Source organism: Piliocolobus tephrosceles, chromosome 9 (assembly GCF_002776525.5).
Source record: "Piliocolobus tephrosceles isolate RC106 chromosome 9, ASM277652v3, whole genome shotgun sequence".
Classification (NCBI taxonomy): domain Eukaryota; kingdom Metazoa; phylum Chordata; class Mammalia; order Primates; family Cercopithecidae; genus Piliocolobus; species Piliocolobus tephrosceles.
The window spans coordinates 43,407,650-43,430,875 of NC_045442.1; positions in this window are offsets into that span (position 1 = coordinate 43,407,650).

Sequence of the window (23,226 nt, forward strand, 5' to 3'; positions counted from 1 at the left end):
GAAAGTTTGCTATTATTTTCCTGTTTCTTAATGGCTACATTTAACATAAAAAAGTAAACATATTTTTCTATCTATGCCTACAATTAGTGAGTGTCATCTCTCTCCACACACTTATTATATCATTTCTTCATTTTATCCTATGTCTACCCTTCCACTCGGTCAATCTTTCCCCTCTTCACTTCTCATGTTAAGATCAGCTGGTATTTTATTTCCAGATTTTGTTTGTGTGTTTGTTTTTATATTATATATTAAAATTTATTTAGAAATATGTGTAATTTTACTGGTTTCATTGCTCACTGCCATTTCTTGCTTCCCTTGCTGTTGTATTCCTTTACTATTTTGCTACAATATATTTTTAAACAATTCTTCAGCAAAACTCTGTAGGTGGTCAATTTTGCAAGCTATGTCTTTACTCTGCCCTCACATGTGAATCCTAATGTGGCTGGGTTTAGAACCCTAAATTTAAACTCTCTTTCTATCAGTACTCTGAAATTATTCTTCTATTGTCTCCTAGTCTTTCAATCTATCAGGAGTAGACACTAGAATACCCAGCAGGTATTACCTCTTGAGGGTAATCTCTTTCTGTTTGAATATCTGCAAGTTTACCAATATGTCTGTCTATCTGTCTACCTAACTATCTATTTGTCATCTACCTATCTCTAATTTGTGTGTGTTTACCTCATTCATCCTACTTTGGTACTTGGTAATACTTCTTAATCTGTGACTTTTTCCAGCTTGAAAAAATAACTACATATTAAAAATGACTCCCCATACCTTCATTTTCTAATGTCTATGCTATTGGAACTCCTTTTAGATGGATATTGAATCTCTGAAATAATTTTCTACCTCTCAGTTTTCTCCACATTCTTTTCCCATTTTGTCTATTTGCATAGCCTTATAGAAGACTAACATTGCATATTTTCCAGAGGAAAAATTTTGTTTGTAGCCATGACTCCAGACGCTATACATTTTTAGAAATTATGTTTCTAATTTGCAAGCATGCTATCTTGGTCTTTGATAGTTTCCTTTTCATGGCAGTACAGTGTTACACTATGGCTACAATATATTTTTCACTCTGGGAAATAAAATTATTTGTAATTTCCTTGCTATTTGTTAAATTATCTCTATTTATTCTTTTATCAGTTCTGTTTGTTGAATTAAATCCTTCCCTTTTATTCTGTTTTTACCTCTTCAACTGTCAGATGATTCTTCTAGTCTATATGCATTAATTAATTTAGGACATAGTTGATTAGAAGAAGTCTGTGTTTATTTCCTCAGTGTTTGAGTAGGTCTGTTTTCCCCGTAGTTATCTTGCCCTTACATAGTAGTCTATGGGAAGGGCTTTGTATAAAGTGGAAGAAAGTCTGACTCCATTCAAGGGACAGAAGTGTTGAGCACAAGGTCAAGTTTGGGATACCTTCAACTTTCTAAGTAGAAAGGACTTTGCTCTCTAGCATAAAAAATTCTGGAATACTTTCGCCTTGGATGAGGCTGTAGTTTTTTAATATAATCTCTCTCTGTCTGTTTAGACATCAGGGGTTAGTTACTGTGAGCTCCTTCAGGCTGCTATCTCAGATCCTAATATTTAGAGTATGTCCTCTCAGTTAGTATGAGGATTAGAACTAAGGATAAATACTGCTCACAAGGAGTCCAACTTTCTTTTTGTTCTAAAAAACAGCTAATCAAATAACTAAGCTTACATGACCCTTTGGCGTTATCTGTGTTATTCATCCTCAGAGTTGCACTTTGTTTTTTACAGAACTTTTTTCCTATCCAATATCCTCATTTAATCATCTCAACAATCCAGTAATGTTAGTAGATCAAGAATTATTATTCACATTTTGTCAAAAAGAACTGAAGTTCAAAGAGTTAAATAACTCATCCAAAGCTGTTGAGGTGGAAAAGGACCAGTTTTCAAATTCTTTCACCAAGATTTTTATTTTTTTTTCCCCACAAACTCTGGAGAAGCTAGAAAGAGCAGTATGTTACTTAAAATGCAATATGATATAAACAGTTCTGACATCCTTTATTTGCTAAGGGGAAGAAATTGAATCCGAGTTATCTGAGTGATCTCTTCGCAGCTTTTCTTTAGAAGATATAGCCTGGTTTGGAACAAGGTTGGAATACAAAGGAGGATGAAAGAAAGAGAAATGAGCTGCTAAATTGGAATCTCTCAGATTTCCAGAAATATGCATAATGACAATTTGCAAAGAACATAAAATTGCAATGTGTGTAGTTGCAATTTTAACTTCCAAGCATTTGTCAATTTTGAAACACAGCTATTTCAATGACAAACAAAGACTATCACTGCTCATGCATAAATTGATTTGCAGCTTTGATTTGGCTAAAGGTTTTCAGAAAAACACAAATGTTTCCAATTACACAGTTTGGTAAATTAAAGGAATTTTGAATATGTTTCTGAAGTATCTTGCCCATGCCAAACTAGATGGGCCATTGAGGAAACAAGAGTTGGGTTAATAATTACAGTAAAGATAGTTGGAACATTATTTTTATAATTATGATAATATATATAACAAAATTTACCATTTTAACCATTTTAAGTACACAATTCAGTGGCATTAATTACATCTGCAATGCTGTGCAACTATCACTACTTATCTACTTTCAAAACTTCCCAATTATCTTGAACAGAAACTCTGTAATCATTAAGCAATAACTCCCATTCTCCTCCCTCCAGCCTTTGGTAATCTCTAATCTGCTTTCTGCCTCTAAATTTGCCTATTCAAGATACATAACATAAGTGGAAACATACAATATTAGTCTTTTGTGTATGACTTATTTCACTTAGCATAATATTTTCAAGTTCTATACACATTATGACATGTATTAGAACATTCTTTTTCATGACAGAATAATATAATATACTATCATATATATATTCCACATTTTGTTTATCCATTCATCTGTTGATTGATACTTTGTTCCCACCTTTTGTCTATTCTGACTACCTTCAATTAACCTTGGTGTACAAGTGTGTTTGAGTCTCCATTTTCAATTCTTTCTTTTTTTTTTTTTGAGACGGAGTCTCGCTATGTCGCCCAGGCTGGAGCGCAGTGGCCGGATCTCAGCTCACTGCAAGCTCCGCCTCCCGGGTTTACGCCATTCTCCTGCCTCAGCCTCCCGAGCAGCTGGGACTACAGGCGCCCGCCACCTCGCCCGGCTAGTTTTTTGTATTTTTTAGTAGAGACGGGGTTTCACTGTGTTAGCCAGGATGGTCTCGATCTCCTGACCTTGTGATCCGCCCGTCTCGGCCTCCCAAAGTGCTGAGTGTAATTGTGTGGTCATATGGTAATTTTATGTTGAGCCTTTTGAGGGATCATCAAACCATTTTTTTTCACTGAGGCTGCACCATTTTTCATTCCCACAAGAGATATACAGAATTCCAGTTTCCTCCACATCTTCACCAATATCAGTTATTTTATTTCTTAAAAAATTATAACCATCCTACCATGCATAAAGTAGTGTCTTACTGTAGTTTTGATTTGTGTTTCCCTATTCACTAATGATGTTGAACATCATTTTATGTGTTTTTTGGCCATTTATCCTTTTTATGTGCTTATTGGCCATTATGTCTTCTTTGGAGAAATGCCTATACAAGGTTGTTTGCCCATTTTGAAATTGGGTTACTTTTCTACTTGTTGCTGGGTTTCAGGGATTTTTTGTTTTTTTAATATATCATGGATATGAAACGCCTATCAGCTAAATGATTTGCAAATATTTTCTCCCATTTTGTAGATTATCTTTTCATTTTCCTGATGATGTCCATTGATGCACAAAACTTTTTAAGTTTTTGAAGTACATTTTATTTACTTTTTCTTTTGTTACGTGTGCTTTTGTTGTTATATTTAAGAATCCATTGTCAAACCCAAGGTGATGAAGATTTATCCCTGTTTTCTTCTAAGACTTTTATGATTTAGCTCTCATATTTAGGTCACAGATCAACTTTAAGTTAGCTTTTGTATATGGTGAGAAGAAGGGGTCGAACTTTATTCTTTTGCATGTGAAAATCCAGTTGTATCAAAACAATTTGTTAAAGGGACTATTCTTTCCCTCATTGAAAGAACTTGGCATTTGTGAAAATCAATTAGCCATAGATATTTAGATTTATTTCTGGTCTCTCAATTCTACTTCATTGGCCTATATTTCTATCCTTATTCCAGTACTACACTGTTTTGAGTAGAGTCGTAACATTTTTCATTGCAATGACAGAAATCCAATTCAAACCATTAGATTAAATCAAATGAAATTGCTGTTTTTGTAGGTCCAAATTAGGAAATATTGGCAATTTTATGTAATTTACCTAAATTTCTAAAGCAAAGAGGGAGAAAGACAATGAAATTTACTGACTTCTAGAACTTTTGACTGTTAATTGCAATTGAATCATAGCCTCAAATGACTTAGGGCTCTATCACTCAGGTCTGCATGGTGTGGCTAGGACGTGACTACAGACTACCCAAATTTATACCATTTAAGTTTAACAACACCAAAAGAAATCAAAAGCTCTCTCTTTTTGCCATGGAAGAGCTTATATTGGTCTTGCTCAGTCATGCACTGACCTATGAACCAAACTCTGTGACCAGAGGATCCATCCCAATGATTGTCAAGACTAAGTTTGTGTGGTCAGATTTGTGACTGCTGAGTCAAGGTAGTATGTCATTAGAAATTTCTCCAGATTCAAGTGGAATGGGTATTGAGAAGGGAATAGTTATCCCAAAAGAAAGAAAGAAAATTACCAGGAAAAATGTGGGAAACAATTCTTGGCAAAAAAAAAAAAATAACTGAGGCCCATTACAAGTGGTCTTTGGATCACCTTAGGTAATATAGCATGGCTTTGGGAGCTGGAAAACAGCAGGAGGTATTTGATGACATTTTTCAAAAAGTTAGATGGCATTTACTTGTTGACTGAACTCTATAATTCAGTTAAGCAGTTGTCAGTAATTGGAAGTTACTCACTTTTTCACTCAATGTAGCAAAGAGACAAATTTTTACCTTCGATGGGATTACAATTTGATGGGATATTTAAGACTGACCACAAGAATCCATTATATCACAACACAAGGCAGTAGTGTGAATTAGCCCTGGAAAATGAAGACCTGTCGACACAGGCCCTGAGAGGTGGGCCTCAAGAGGAACTAGGGCAGTTTATTAGAAAGTGCATAGTTGTGGAAGAAGGTAGCTTCAAACAAGTTTTGAAATGCATATACATAGAGCAGTGTGCAAACTCCCATCTACTACTTCTATATTAATCAAAGAAAATATCTTTTTACACATCCAGTCCCCATATATGGCATGAGGAATCTGCAACAATCACTATTCCTCTCCTTGCAAAGACACACTGACCCAGAAAAAGCTAATTGATAGCATTATTTGAACAACAAAGGGAGAAACATTAAAATACAGTGTTTGTATATGTTGAGTTTTGTGCTGTTGTTTTTTGTACAAAACAACCCAGCCACATATAGGATATTAAAGGGTTCACCAACACTCAGCAAATCTGAGGACCTATTATTCCTAAAGGCAGGGTCAAATCCCATATATTTGCATATAGGCAAATTCATTATTTTTGAGTTTAGAAAGGCTAAACTTACTGAGTGCCATTTAAGTTAGTAATGACCAACATTTAAGAAGAGAATAGAGAAACAGTATACAAAACCTACCAATGGGTATTCTAAAATTTAGACATTCAGACTCATGAGGTTTTCATAGATCACATGGGAGCAGTCAGAATGCATTTCTTTGCTAGCTAGGTTTTACACATTCTACAATGTATATGTACTTCAAAACGCGATATGGTTTTATACATGATCAAAACATACAATATTTTCTGTCAATTAAAAAAAAGAAAAGCTAGGTTACATGAAGCAAAAATCGAAAGAATTAAAAGGGAAAAGATAATTCCATCACCATAGTTAGAGATTTCAGTACTCCATTGATAAAACAACTAGACAAAAACATCAGTAAAAACAGACAATTTGAACAACAGTATCAACTATCTTGATCTAACAGTTACGGAACACTAGACCCAACATCTGCGTTATACACATTTATTTCAAAACCACATGGCACATTCACCAAGATGAATCACAGGGAATAAAACAAATCTCATCATCAGAGGATGGTGGTAAATGAGTGGACGAGTGACTTTGTTCAGGTAGCTATGTTTCTGAAAACCCATTATGAGTGGAGCATTGTCTAGGAAATTACAAAGGAAGGTGATGACTCAGTTTTTCCCTCAAAGTTGGCATAATATAGTGAGATTGTGCCAAGATATTGGTGGATACATAAGTGCCAGTGGCCCAAAAATGAACTTACGTGATCCACAGGAGCTTTATTCGTGACTGCATGCAGCATATATGGAATAAATATTTTTAGAAAACACATTAAAATTGTCTCAAGTCATTTATTTACAGTGCCAGAAATTGCAGATAGCTAGATTTGTTAACTCCTTTTCAGGAAAATAGGAACTTGATAATATTTATCTTCAAGGTTTCAGATCCAAGGGCAGGGAAATTGTGAAAAACAGGGATGTTTTCTTCCTGTCCTTTATCCTCTGAGACAATGTGATCCAATAGAAATATAATGAAAACCACAAAGGCAAGTTACATATGTAATATGTAATTTTGAATTTTCTAATATCTACATTGAAGGGAATACAAAGAAACAAGAGAAATTGATTTTAGCAATATACTTTATTTAAGCTAATGTTTTTAAAAATATTACTTCAACATGCAATAATTATAAAAGCTATAATTGAGATAATTGGCATTTTTTTACGTTGCCTTAATGAAATATGATGTATTGGGGGGAGGGGTGTATGTTTTACAGTCCATCTTAATTTGGACTAACCATATTCAAGTGCTCAAAAGTCACATGTGGTTAGTGGCTGCCATATTAGATAGACGGTTCTAGTAAGTAACAGAGGGGAAAAAAAAAAAACAAAAAAATACACTATTTCTTTTTCTCTACTCCATCTTCTATGCTGTTAGAACCTATATTTGAGCTAAGATGATCCACGCCCTGTCCACCCTCTAACAACACAGATGTTGCTGATTGTACCAACAGGGTCAGTAAAGGAGCATAAGCCCAGGTTAAGCCAGAGGAAATAAGAAGAGTCTTTTTGCTGCCTTAGAAAGCCTCTGTATTGATCTCTCCTGTCTTGTCACCATGTCAAGAACCCTTGAGTATAAACTGCAGAGAGTGTAAATTAAAATACATAAAAATTGTTAAAGCAATATAATTATTAAGAACATGGCTCTGGGAGTAAACAAACCTGTGTTTCAATGCTGGCTCTGCCACCACTAGCTTTAAGACCTTGAAAAAGTGATCTAATTGCTCTGAGCTTCCATTTCTTTATGTGTAAAGTAAGAATTACAATATCTATTTTGTAGGATTGTTGTAAAATCCTACAGGGATATATTACACATGTGTAAAATGCCTGGTGGAGTATACAGCACACAGACACTCAATGATTGCCAATGCTGTTGTTGTTTTGGTTGTTGCTAGTGCTCAGAGAAGAGAAATTGTTAAATAAGCACACTCCATAAAATGTATACCCTGGAGAATTTTTTGTAAAATTTTTCTGACAGTGATATTAACATAGCTGATATAGAAAATTTGATGTAATAACATTTCCAGTGATAATCTCAAAAATTATATCCAAATAAGAACAGACCTACACACATAGATATAGCTTATGTCAAAATCCTAACATTTTAAACAATATCAGAAAGCCCTTCCGATTATGCAAAACTTTTCACTTCTGTTTTTAATTTTGAGGGTAATTCTCATATTAACTTCCATACACTGCTGCAAATGGTACACAAACATTTCCAAAGAATTTTGTAATATGTTGCAAAGACATTATACGAAATTTAGCAGAAATGCTGCAAGTCATACTGAAGACAAGTCTTTCATGGAAAACTAAAATTGTACTTAGCCAGAAATTTTAAATTTGAAAACCATATATATATATAAAATATATATAATATATAAATAGTATATATTTATACTATTTATAAATTATATTATATAAAAATTATATATATATTTGTTATATATAAATAATATAATTTATATATATTATTGAGTGCTCCGAGGGGGGAAAAGGTATTGTTAACAAATCCTTCTGAAAAAATAACTAAATTATTGAGATTAAGCAATAACTCAACAAATCAGAGGAAAATGATGAAATGGGAATGACAGAATGAGACTGGGAACAATTTTTTCTGTGCTGTGAGATTAGAACTTGCTCAGCTATTACCATCTGTTGATTATAACACTGAGTTCTTGTTATTTTATAACAAAACATTTGCTCTGGGGAAAGGTTGAACCCCTAAGGCCTGGGGCTGAGACAAGTTTAAATAGATTGCAAATAGCTGCTTACAAGCTAAGTTCAGGCTGCAATGAGGAGCAGGCCAGGATTTCAGCCCTTTTTGGTGGAAGTAACCCACAATTTGCCAGAGGGTTTTGTGGGATGCTTAACATTAAAGTTTGTCTGAGTCTATTTTGTGCTACCGTAACAGAATATCTGAGAATGGATGATTTATAAAGAAGAGAAATATATTTCTCACAGTTCTGGAGGACGAGAAATCAAAGATCAAGATGCGGGCATCTGGTAAAGGCCTTACAGCTGTGTCCTTACAGCAGAAGGAAGAAAGGTAAAAGAGCAATTCCATGGCCATAAGCCCTTTTCATAGCAGACTTAATCCACTCATGAACTAAACACTTCCCAAAAGGCCCACCTGTGAATACTGTAGTTGCATTGGGAATTAAGTTTCCAACACATGCATTTTGGGGGACATGTTCAGTCCATAGCAAAGCATTAACCTATTAGAAATTTTAGCAGCTCTGAGATTTCTAGAGCCTGTAACATACTATATTCATTGTGATTTTCCAAGATTCAAAAAATGTATCAGTGTTTCCCAAACATAGGAGACCACAATGCTCATGTTTCTTGGAGCATTTAAAAAAGCAGACTACTGTTTCATAGACACATTTTTGAGATTCATGGCTACTGTCAAATGAAGAGACATAGCCTAAAGTCTGTCTCATAAACTGCCTCATAATCTCCGCTCCACCTCTTCCCATACCAGTACACATCAGATATAGTTTTATGATGAATTATATATAAATTTACCAAATGATTTGTTCCTAAAATTTAGCTGCAATGCTTTCTATGACATATCTGTCATCTATTGTTATGTAACAAATTACCTCAAAATTTCACAGTTTAAAATGACAGACACTAATTATCTCACATATTCTGTCAATCGGGAATCTGGGCACCACTTAGTTGGGTGTTTCTGACACAAGCTCTTTCATGAGATGCAGTCAAGATGTTAGGCAGAGCTGTAGTCTCATCTGGATGAGATCACTGAGTACAGTCAATTTGTGTACAAGCTCATTCTCATGACTGTTGACAGGCCTTGGTCACTCATTCCATGGGCCTCTCCACAGGGCTGCCCTGCAGTATGGCAGCTGGCTTCCCCCAGGGCAAGTGACCCAGAGCTATGAGAGAGAGCACAATCTTCCATATTCTATTCATTAGAAGCAAGGCAATAATTCCAGCCACCCCAAAGAAGAAGAGATTGCCTAAGGCCAGAAACATCAGGAGGCAAGGCTCATTGGGACCCATCTCACAGGTTGCCTAATATATATGTCCCAAGGATTTCATATAAATCCTACCTTTTAGTCAGTATCTAAATAAGCCAAGCTCATTACTACATTGTACACATTATCCCTAATTCTAACAATAACTCTACATAGATAATTATTATCAGTGTTTTTTTAGCAAAATAAATGAGGATCTGAGAGTTTAAGTAACTTTCCAATGATCACACAGCTTATATAGGAACAAAATTTGAAATAACTTATCTGCCAACTAGTTCCATGACTTTTCAACCATGTCTCTACTATTGGAGATATGTGTCACTGATTTTATTATTCTAAAGGTATATTAGAATGCTGTACTTGTCAAGCACTGAAATGCAAAAGAAATCATAAAACTGAAAGTAACAAAGTGTCAAAAAAGAAACTAAATATTTATATTATTCTGTTCACTGAAATCTTGCCTTCAGATGAAAATTCATTATTGATGGTGCTTTAATAAAGATATATTTTAATCCAAATTCCTGAGCAATATAAAGTAAATAAGCATTTTTGAAGTAATAATTCTGCAAATAGAGAAATTGTATATTACCAGAATGTAACTGGGCCCAGGTTTGGTTGTTTGCCACTTGAAAGCCAGACATGACAGGCAAGGACTGGCAGACAGAAAAGTGGGTTTAATCAGAGAGCCAGCAAACCAAGAAGATGGTAAGTTCTCGTTTTAAAGTACTGTCTTAAATTTTAAAATTTACCATAGGGTTTTTAAAGGGAAACTTGGTATGGGTGACACGAGGAGTTGTGCAGGGTGCAGGGTCTGTGTGTCTTCATTCTGATAGTTATCTTGGGCAATCGCCCATCAGGAAGTCTGGTTGGCATTATCTTGACTTTGGCCTGCTGGTGGTGGACTCGTTGTTCACAACTCTCCCAAAGTAGGTGGATTCCACAACAGGGTTTCTGTGCCTAGGTTGTTGCAAGATTAGCCTCTGAGATTTCTTAGGCAATAGTATAATTAGATAAGTATGTATTGCCAGAGGGGAGTGTCTAGAGAGGGAAGGAATGAGGAGGTGAGAGGGGAGGAAACCAAGAAAAATAATGTGGATAATTAAAACATATTTTTTAAACTGAGGTTCCTGGTTACAACAGAAAAAAGGAAAATGCCTAAAGATTCTGCTAATTTGAACAATATATATGCATATAGCTTCATTTAAAAGCATATAGTACATGAGATTCAGGGTCAAAATTCCTATCAAATATTCTTTGTCAGAGAATCGGGAATTCAGTTTTCATTGGAATCAGTGTAGAGCAGAAAAGTTACATTGTGTTTATCCTATTAGCTTTTCTCTGTACTAGGTCTGATTGTAAAGAACAGAAATAAATAAATACTATCCAGGAACACAGAGTGAATTAAAAGCATCAGGGAAATGTTTTTTCCTGTGATCACAATTGGATGTCACCAGGGCTAAAATCGCATTCCATAAGGATGAGATCAGTGATGGGTAAGACAGAACATGTCTCCCAGCTTTCTACAGATTGTAATCTAACCTACATAGATTACAGCTATGTACTACAAATCTAAATTAACTCAAAGTTTTCTGAAATAACCAGAAGTTGGGGTGGTGGAAGAATGAAGGGGCAGAGCGTAGAGGATCTTTAGGGCAGTGAAAATACTCTGTATACTTTAATGATGGATATGGGTCATTGCACATTTGTCCAATACCATAGAATGTGTAACATCAAAAGTGCACTCTAATGTAAATTATGGGCACTTTGGGTTCATCACCAATAACAAATGTTTCACTCTGGTGGGGGATGTTGATAATAAAGGAGGTTATGCGTGTGTGGGGGCAGACACTACATGGAAAATCTCTGTATCTTCTCTATTTTCTGTGAACCTAAACCTGCTTTAAAAATAGTCTTTGAAAATAATAATAATAACCAGGAAAGAATGTGTCAGGAGTTGCAAAGAGAGTGAATATTATTTAGCTTAAGTTCATTAAAAAAATCCACACCTGACACAATTGATTTTCTTATCTTAATTAATTTTAGTTAATGATTTTAAAAGACACTAAATGCTACTGATGACAAACTCAAGCTTTGGAAGAGGCCAAATCAAAACTAGTAAACAAATTAATTTTGATTTATTTACCCTTTACCCATCTCCCTATCACTCCTGCTACTCTTACAAACTGCTACTCTTATAAACTGCCACTCCTTTCACCCCAGCCACTCTTACAAACTGATGTCTTGGAACTTACATTGTCTACTTCTTTCTGGTTCCAGCAAAAATCGACCTATTCTAACGCCCATCTTCTCAGGCTTGCTCTCTGCTAGGACATTAAGATGCACTTTTAAGCAAAGGAGATCTCACTTGCTCATAGTATAATAGAAATGTTTTTCTGCTTGCACAATCCCATGTAAAATAGACCTTAGTTATTTAGCAGTTGAGTAATGATATGGTTTGACTGTGTGTCCCCACCCAAATCTCATCTCGAATTGTAATCCCTATAATCCCCATGTGTCAAGGGTGGGTCCTGGTGGGAGGTGACTGGATCATGGGGGCAGTTTCCTCCATGCTATTCTCATGATAGTGAGTGAGTTCTCATGAGATCTGATGGTTCTATAAGTGTTTGAGAGTTCCTCCTTCATGTGCTCTCTCACCTGCCACTATGTAAGATGTGTCTGCCTCCCCTGCAGCCATGATTGTAAGCTTCCTGAGGCCTCCCCAGCCATATGGAACTGTACGTCAGTTAAATCTTTTTTCTTTATAAATTACCCAGTCTCAAGCAGTCATTTATAGCAGTGTGAGAATGGACTCATACAAGTAAAGTAACATTAGTAACATTTGGGTAAATAATGGCAATCCACCCAAAATGTTCCCCTCAAAAGACTTGTACAGAAGCCAATGATTTGACACTGAAATTTTTATCTGAGAATGAGGTGCTCCACCAGCGTATTAAGAAGGGAAAGAGGGGAAAGAGGTACCAGGGACAAAGTCCTGACCAGGTTTAAAACGAGCAGTAATATTCTCTATTCTGTTACAACATAATTGTTGTTGATACATGTCACCTAGATAGTATCATATTTATTACAATTACATTGTAAAAATAATAGTTTCATTGGGAAAAAAGAGTTAAGAGCTAAGGAAATATTAACTTTCAATGATAATTTGATTTTTCCTAGAAAAAATTTAAGTAATATTTTTAAGAATACAAGGACACATTGTTATTTAAAACTAAAGATAATAATATGATGACAGAATTTGAGTAGAACAAACCTAATTAAAATAAAAAATTGGGATAGCACAAAATAATGGCAAACTGTGTTGATTTTCTAAATTATCGAAATAAGCCACACCACAGAACTCAACTTCCAGTGTGAATTAAAGAAAACAATTCCAAGTGAGCAGCCGCCCCAAAATAAAGCAGCTTTCTGTTACTATATCACATGCATGCCACAGTATGACCCCGTTGAGTGTCTAAATATATTATTAAAAAGGTTTCCTTTCTTCTCTGGTCCACTGAGAGAAGGCTTAGAAAGGCCCCATGTCATCCTTGGGAAAGCTTCTTCTCATAGAGGCAAAGGTTTCTTCCCTCCCACAAAGGGGTGGAAATTTAAGAACTCTCTAGAGATTAAGTATTCTCACATTGTCAGGGAAATGAACGTAAAGAGACATTGGTGAGTTAATAAGATGAGCTACCCCACCCTTGAGAGACAGTTCCCTACAAAAGGAAAAGGAGAGCGGTTTCAGTCCATAAGGGGCAGGTGCCTGACATACCTCTAATACTGCAGTCCTGATATGTATTCCATTGCAGTGGAATGGCGGTTGCTGGGTCTGAAGGACTCAAGCACTAACAGCTGCAACCTGGAGAAACAAGATAAGAATGCCTTTGGTGATGCAAGGTGCTGAGGGATTGGAGTCATCCATCTTGCCTCAAAGAGTTCTGACCACCTCACCTCACAGGATAGGATGAATTTCCAACGGTGATGCTGTAGGGCAGCCAGAAGTAGTGGCAGTGGCCAGATTATATTTTAGGCCTTCCCTTTCCCATCCCACAATTGGATGGGGAAGTTGGATAGATCTCATTCCTCATGGGTTCAATACATTTTCTCGGTTTTTTTGACCATTCAAAGGAAGGTGACACGAAAAAAGAGAGAGAGAGACTAGATCTAACACCATACTGTGATATCAAAGCTTGAGTTTGATTTCATTTATAAAATAAAAGAAACATGACTGGAATTGAACCCTAGTTATGTATAGCAATTAATAATATTGCAAATACAACCTTTTTTAATACTTGCATTTTTCCATTTGCAGTATAATCTGAACAGCAATCATTTGTTAGGTTGATACATTCCACATGGAAAACACGTCTCCACTTCAGTTATCACATTTTAGCTAATTTGTATTACCAAGATGCCTGTGAATGCCCCCCAGTCAAATATCCTCAGGAACACACTCATAGTTGAACAGGTTGGGTTTATTACTTGTTGCAGTGAGAATGTACACCATAGAGTGTCTCAGGAAGAGGGTGTTAGAAAGAATTTACTGTAAGATTTGGGGTTGTGATATGTGACTTAGGATTTAAAGATGTGAGGCTTTGTTCTGGATTAAATCCTCTTAGAAAGTTAGGGTAATTTTAGTTATTTACCTTAATTAATCTTACCTAGAAAGAGGGACGACTAGACCAAGGCAAAGCAGTAATTCGTTAAAAGAAAAAAAAAAAAAAAAAAGCAGCAGTCACTCCTATTGTCAAGAGAGAGAGCTACTTGGTCATTTGTGTGGCTTGGATAGTGTTTGTATTTTGCTCTGTGTTCGGGCATGATTATAGAGTGGCCTTGTTTTTGTCTTAATTGATCATGTTCACAGTAGCTTTGTCTGATGTTGCTGTTCTGTGAAGCTGTTTAACCGGAGAACACCAAGGCATATCTGTAAAGGCTAGGCAGCTCATAGTAACATCAAGGCCTAGATAAAAATGTCCAGACAGCTCCTCAAGGCTTTTCTTTGTCTCAAGTCTGTATAAACACTATGCCAACTTCTAATCCCAAGTATAAGAACTGGGTGATACATACAAGAGAAAGTCAGGAGTCAGGAATGAGTAATGAGGTGAATATAGACTCTAAACAGGAGTTGGTAAAAAATAAGGGGATGGTATTATGGGCTGAATTATGTCCCCCTCAAAAAAAGATATGTTGAAGTTCTAAATTCCAGGATCTCTCAAAATATGACCTTATTTATAGGGTCACTGATTATATAATTAAGAAAGTTAAAATGAGGCAGACTGGAGGAAGATGGGCCCCTAATTTAGTAGGACTAGTATCCTTATAAGAAAATGACCACTTGAAGACAGATGCATGGAAAGGATGCTGTGTGATGATGAAAGCAGAGACTGGAGTTAGGCAGCTGCAAGCCATAAAACACCAAGGATTGATGGCAATAGCAAAATCTAGGAAAAGCATTTCCTCACAGGTTTCATAGTGTAGTTCTACCAATACCATGATTTAAAACTTCTAAATTTTTAGCTCCAGAACTATGAGACAGTAAAGTTCTTTTGTTTTAAGCCATCCAATGTGTGGTGCTGTGCTGTAGCAGCTCTAGGAAACTGATAGAGATGGACTGGAATAACTCCTGAGAATAATATTGTTTCATTGAATGAGACACTCTATTGAGTGACTACAGGTCTAGCTAGTCTAAGACGTCAGAGTCAGCAATGATCTCATTCTAAGATTTTGGAAAAAGTTGCTATTTCAGTCTTTTGTGAACACACATTGGCTCGATGTTCCTCTCCTAGGTTTACTTGAATCATTTCATTTAAGAAACTGCCTAATGAATGTCAGGCTTAAGATTTGTTTCCATACTTGGAAAACCTGAGACCGGGAATAGGGAATAGCAGAACCGAGAGTATAATGACATCTCTGCTTCCCTGTTCTCTCTCTCTAACTGACCTCCTCTATGTGTAAACTGAAAGTATACCCAGACTTCCCTGCTCCCCTGGCTCATCAGCCCATCACATCTGTTGGCAGAGACAACATTAGTATTTCTAGATAACTTAAATTCCTCTGCATCCACTGCAGGTCCTGTTTGATTTTATGTCTATGTTACTACACCAGGTCTCCTGCCTCTTAAAATCTTAAATTCCTCTGCATCCAGCTAACCTCACTGCAGGTCCTGTTTGATTTTATGTCTCTGTTACTACACCAGGTCTCCTGCCTCTTAAAAACTTAAATTCCTCTGCATCAAGCTAACCTCACTGCAGGTCCTGTTTGATTTTATGTCTATGTTACTATACCAGGTCTCCTGCCTCTTCCCTTCATTTAGGCTACTTTGTATCCCAAGTGATTTCTTCATAACTGAAGTTTCCTGGAACCCAGTAAAATGTCTCATACATATACACTCACAATAATGAAAGCTTCTACAGGGACAAGGTTTTATAATCAATATGTAGGTTGCAAGCAATGAAAATAAGACTTACAGTACTTAGTGACTAGCCTAAAGTAATAAAATTAGGAAAGAATGTAGCTTAGATGTAAATCCAGGCATCCAAGGCATTATCCAAAAGGCTGAGGAATTGTGAGTGGACTTTCCTATTGCCTACAGCTGAATCTGACCCAAGCACTACCACTTCTTTGTAGTGATCCCTTACCTTATGGGGAAAGCTACTCTCAGAGTAATCTAGTTCCAAGTTTTGGTCTCTCTAAATTGACCTTTCACACAGCTGACCAATTCCTGAATTTCTTATACTCAACTTCAATTTCTTGAACTCAACCTTTTTTTTTTTTAATACTTTAAGTTCTAGGGTACATGAAAAAATAAATAAATAAATAAATAGAACTCATCTGTCATGATCCCCACCTTTTGACAGAAAACTCATAAACATATATTTTGTTAAGCTGGAGCTCTGAAAATAATATAAAGCCCACAGAGTTGGAACTTACTCGTGTGGTCTATTTGTATGAGTTTGAGTTGAATTCCTCGCTTACTTATGCTCTCATTATAATAAACCATATGCAGTTCATGCAACATGATGTAGGTGGTATTTCTATTTCAATTTTCCCTACATTCTTGTCCCCTTTCTTTTGGTAACAAATCTCACCCTATTTGCCAAATTGATGACACATGATGCAGACTGGGCTAATTAGTATTATTCACTCCATGACTATAGTTCAAAAGTTAGACTTTTAACCCAAAATGGAACAGTAAAACTTTTTTCATGGCATTTTTAAAATTGTAGCCAAGATAGAGGAACTTATTTTCTCTTTAATTGAAAAGCCATCATTATAGGAATCTGGGGCAGCTAGTGGCCAGATCCCCTGCCCCATGGGGAAAGCTACTCTCAGAGAATGAAGCCAATAGATCCAGAGGAAGACAGACGACGGAGCATTCTGATGATATTAGAACCCGAGTCCAGTCATACTTTCCCTTCTTGAGTCTTGATGGCACAGTTTTTCTTTGAATTACATTAACAACTTCAGTAAATTTCTGCATTTGCATCCTATTTTTGCTGTTAAAATTACCAAAAACTTCGTGGTTTAAAACACAAGTTTATTACCTTACATTTCTAGAAGTCAGAAATCCAAAATATGTGTCACTGGGCTAAAATCCAGGTGTCAGCAGGCTTCTGTTCCTTTCTGGAGGCTCTTGGGGAGAATCTGCTTTCCTATCATTTCCAGCTTCTGGAAGATTGCCAGCATTCCTTGGCTCATAAACCCCTTCTATCTTCATAACCATCAACAGTGGTCGGTCGAGTCTCTCACAATTTTGTCTCTCTGGTTGTGACGCTCCTGCTTCCTTCTTCTCCAAGTAAAAACTCTGGCGATTTTGCCGATTCCTCCTGGGTGATCCAGGATCATGTCTTTATTTTAATTAAGGTCAATTGATTAGCAACTTTATTCCACTGACAACTTTAATTCCCCTTTGCTGTGTAGCATAACATAGTCACAAGCTTAGGAAATTAGAACGTGGACACCTTGATGTGGCCATTATTTTGTCTACCATGATTTCCAGTAAAAATCCCCTTTACTCAAATCAGCTTTTCTGGTTGTTGTCACTTTCTATTAAGAAATATGAACAACAAACATGCCAGGCTGTCTTGTGGTTTTCCCCTGCTTACAATGTTCTTCTTGGAATACCTTGGGTATGCCTAATAATCCTCAGGAACCTATTCAACTTAACTTCCTCAGTTTGTATTTTTTTTTTTTTTTGGCTTCTCCAGGTAGAAAGAATAATTCACTTTTTCTTCCAGTCATCACACATTGTTTGCATTCACTATGCTCTATTACAATTATTACCTTATCAATATCTCTCTTTCAGGAGTCTATAATTTATTTCTTGTGACAGAGGCTATGGATTATCTCCACTATATCGCCAATGTCTAACACATGAAAACTTACTTAGTTCTTAATAATGTTTGTTGATTAATGAATTTTCTGTGGTGTTGTACCTGGTATCCATTTAAGGCCAGCATTTTTCTCATTTGATTAGAAAAAATAAAATAGCTGCAATATTAGACACTAGATTTGCAAATATTTTGTTATACCCAGACAAATATTTTATATATTCATTAAACAACCATTTCCCCCACTAAGACTTTACCTTAGTGCACAATAAGATTAGTCTGTCTTATATTAGTGAGTGTGCTACTGATCAAATGGCAAATGGCTAATCTGATCTAGTCATTTAAATGATTAAAAGAACTACAAGGCATGCAGGGTTAAGATAACAGCATCAGGCCACTTGGTGATCAATTCTGATTTAGTAATTAACCATTATGGGGGCCGAGAAAACCAAATTGACAAATATAGAACTCAATTGATTATGTTGAGGAGCAGAAATGAGGTTATAGGATAAAGGCCAACTCTTTTCTGTTCTTGTCTCAGTTCCAGGGGCATGAAAATGCTCCATAATGAAAACAACATGAAGACCTTTACGTACAAATGCAAATAGACAAGTGTGTTCTGGACCAGTGTAACTAAAACAAAATGAGTTGTGTTTTAAAGAATAGAAAAACTCCTGTATATATGGTAGATAAATATTGTCTGTAGCCACTTGTGAGATAAATTCAGTTGAGTTTCATGCAATTCATCAAAATAAACAATTGAAATGAATAATTTCAAACACACTTAAAAAAAGAAAGTCTATTTCAATCATTGATAGTGGACATCCTAGTTAGTGTTGACTTCAGCAATTTAGAATACTAGCTACAGGATTATAAAACTTGGATCTGTTGTGACAGGGTGAGTGATATTTTAAAGGCAACTTCTAAAAAATAACATATCTTCAAGGATCTAACACCCAGTGATCTGTCATGCCATCAAAAAATAAGTTTCAGTCATCTGGATGATTTATATTCCAGGAGTATTCTAGGTTAAAATAAAAAAGATATCTATTTTGTTGGGAGGCAAAATGATATTATTCTTGGAAGAGCTGTCCAAGGGCATCCAGGTGTCACTGGCTGCAGGTCATCAGGTGTGGCTGGGACCCTTTCCCAGAGCATGAAAGAATAGAATTCCTATTCCCTCTGGCTCCAGAGCATTGGGAGTGCGCTGCACACAGATTTGGTCAGCAAGACCTTCTGTGAATGTCTAAGAGAGACAATCTATTCAAATACTATTTTTTTCAATGAATCTTTTTAGAGCCAGCTCATAACTATTCATATCTTTAAAGAATGTAAGAATCAATTGTTTAAACAGTGCAGTCATTCTTTATGAAAAATTAGTTGAGGTGGAAACAACAGGAAAGAAAAATATTCAGTCATGTTGCTATCATACTCATCTTAAAAACCAAGCCAAAGTCAGAGGGAGGGGATCTTGATCAGGCAGTTTCCTCTAGTTTTAACAAGTGTGAACATTGTAATACTGCTGTGTACCGGGACTATATTTTATCCTATGTTACAAATAACCCAAGGAAGTTGGGTTGGTCACAGGATGAGACATTCCACTTAAAATTAGGTCAATATAAGCAAGCTTTGCTGCCATGTTGAACTGCTCCAAGAATGGCATTGACAATGCAATCTATATGAATGGCCCACCTTGCATTGTGCAATGCATGACCTGCACAGATGACCTTTAAGGAAATTACAAATGCATGGTTTAAAATATGAAAAGACTGCAATCAAATAACCTTCAAATGATATATCACTATAAAATCCACTATATGTGTATATACATTTATGTCAATATATTTATGTATCCATGTCTCTATGTCTATCTATATTTACTTGTATGTTTCTTCACCCATGTTTTACAAGTTGTGTATCCTTGGACCACTTTTTGAACCTCTCTATGCCTTCATCTATAAAATGGGGACAATAATAAGAGTGTCAACCTCATAGTAATCTAATTAATTTAGTTAACCTTAGTAAAGCACTAAGTAGGCATTGTATATCCATGTACACATTTCTGCTTATCTTTAGAGAAGAGCTCTGGAAGAATAATCAGGAAGCTTGTATCAGTGTTTACCTCTGTGGAAGGGAATAGTGAAACGGAGTAAGGGATAGGAGGGAAAAATATGGTTCATTGTCTACATTTTTGTATTGTTTGAATTGTTCTCCTTTTGGTCAAATTTCTTCAAATGCTTTTCAAACATTAACAAAACTAAGTCAAAAATCGATAAGGTATGCTTTTGGTGTCCCCCTTTGAAATGTGGTACCCTGTCTCCCACTCGGCCTCTCACCCTCTCTACCTGCAGTCTATGAGTCTACAGGCAGAACCAGAACTCTGGGCAGCCCTTCAACCATCATTTTTACTTATCATGTTACCACAAATGATTGCAAAGCTCTTGTCCTATACCTTAGCCCCTACAAGCCTAAGATGTCAGCTAATTAATGCAACAAACTGATCTACCCTGCGGCTTCAGAGGGAGGAAACTGGAGAGCTGTCCCAAGATTTCACATGGATATTTCATCCAGGGCTTCCTGGAAACAATGCTCCTAGTTGTTTCATCTGACCTACTAATGTCCCAAATAACCAAGATTTCAGACGAGATCGTGCACATTCAGGGCAGTATGGCCATAGACTAAAATAACAAAGATTTCAAGACAATAGCCCAATGAGCAGAATCATTTGACGCTCTGAGCAAATGTTAGCAAATTACTATTAGCTGTGCTGAAAATTCATTCAAACATATCTGATATGTTTTAAATGTTCAGCAAAGAAAAAAAATGTTTCCTTTCTGAATAAACTATGAAGGAGCAGTTCTGCCAGAAGCCGCTTAAACAATCGCAGGATCTGCAGTCACAAAAATTCTACGGTACTGTAAAGACTCGTAGAACAGAAAAGGCAGCTAAGAATTTTTATTGAATAACCAACTGTAAGTTCCCTGAACAAGACTTGGAAGGAATTTGATTCTGACTGGAAAGTACGCATGTTGCAGAGGCTGCTGACATGTTTTCTTGATGTGTTATAACCATGAGGATAAAAATAATTGGAAACAAGAAGTAGCACCAATCAATGTGCTATTTTATATGTATGTGTAACACATATTTTATATGTATTATATTTAGTTATCATGATAATCTTTTAAAAAGATAGCTTGTTTTCTACATAGGGAAACTTAAGTTTGAAGGAGTTAAATCATCTTTTCCAAAGTCACACATTTAGTAAACCGTGTGGCTCTGAACACAAGTAATCTTATTCTAGAGCTCATTCTCTTGCCTACTAGTGAAGGACGTTAAGCTTGTGATGAACATGGAAATGTGCTGCTTGTTTCCTCTTTAAAGCATCTCCTTAAGGGAAAGTCTTCTACCCCAGTTGCTGAATGTGCTGTAGGCAAGCAGCCTTCAACATCAGGCTTTCAGAAATTACCTTAGCTAAAGTGAGTGGCTTCACCCAAGATTGCACCCTTTTTGGGTAAATCTACTCTATGACAGATGGAAGCAGGGTTACAAAGACCCAGCTATTTCTTCCCCAAAGAGGAAAATTGATGAACTCTTTTATCTCTAAAGCATGATGCAGAGCCTGCATTACATCTCAACCTCCCATGCTGCCCAATCAGTCCTGCTTTCCCCACCTCACTTCCTGTCACAAGGGCTGATTCTCCTCAATAAACACCCTACATACTAAGTGCCAGGCATGATTCTGCTTCCTGAAGAACCCGATCTTCTATAAGGCAATATGCTTAATCTCTCTGAAAAAGTAGCTCAGGATTGGCGATAAAGAGATTATTTTTCTACAGTAAGAATTAGTGGCTATTTTCTATGGTTCTCAAGTCAAACTAGATAATTATCTGGGAGTTTCTGAACAATATAATTATTTGCAAGCTTTTAAGATATTGACGCCAGGGCCCCATTTCAGATTATTTGAATCATAATCTCTGGTGGAATCACTGAATTCCTTGAATATTGCACTTATGCAATATTCAAAAGTACTGTAACCCATAGCAGAGACAGCTAACTGTGCATTAAAAATTCATGTTTTTGGGGCCGGGCGCGATGGCTTATGCCTGTAATCCCAGCACTTTGGGAGGCCGAGGCGGGCAGATCATGAGGTCAGGAGATCGAGACCATCCTGGCTAACACGGAGAAACCCCGTCTCTACTAAAAATACAAAAAATTAGCTGGGCATGGTGGCCGGCGCCTGTAGTCCCAGCTACTCTGGAGGCTGAGGCAGGAGAATGGTGTGAACCCGGGAGGCAGAGCTTGCAGTGAGCCAAGATCTTGCCACTACACTCCAGCCTGGGAGACGGAGCAAGACTCTGTCTCACAAAAAACAAAACAAAACAAACAAACAAACAAATCATGTGTTCCTGTCATGCAAAATAATTGCCCAGCCAGTAACTACACTTCTCAGCTTTGGTTGTATCTAAATAGGCCATGAGGCAAATGATCATCAATGGAAGGGGAGCAGAAGTGATGTATATCTCTTCTGGCTGAAGGTGATTAAGGCGTCAGTGTGCCTTTTCCATTCGTTCTTCCTTCAGGCTGGTTAGATGAAGAACACTTAAACCTCCAGAGCAGCAATCTCCAACCTCGTATGACAAACTGCTACCAGTTCAGGGCCTGTTAGGAACGGGCTTGCACAGCAGGAGGTGAGCTGTGGGTGAATGAGAGAAGCTCCATCTGTATTTACAGCCCCTTTCTATCGCTATCATTATCACCTGAGCTCACCTTCTGTCAGATCTGCGGCGGCATTATATTCTCATAGGAACGCAAACTGTATTGTGAACTGTATGCCAGAGATTTAGGCTGTGTGCTTCTTACCAGAATCTGATGCTCAAGCATTAGATCTTGAGCATTAGATTCTGCTCAAGATCTGTCACTGTCTCCCATCACCTCCAGATGGGACCATTTAGTTGCAGGAAAACAAGCTCAGGCCTCCCACTGATTCTACATTATGGTAAGTTGTACAATTATTTCATTGTGTATTACAATGTAATAATAATGGAAATAAAGTGCACAATAAATGTAATGCGCTTGAATCATCCCGAAACCATCCCTTGCCCCTGGTCCATGGAAAAACTGTCTTCCGTGAAACCAGTCCCTGGTGCCAAAAAGTTCAGGGACTGCTGCTCTAGAGGATGGAAAAGGGATAAGATAGAGCTCCAATTCCTGAAGCACTGCATGAGGGAAAGTGAATGACCATCCAAAATACTTTAATTGGACAGAT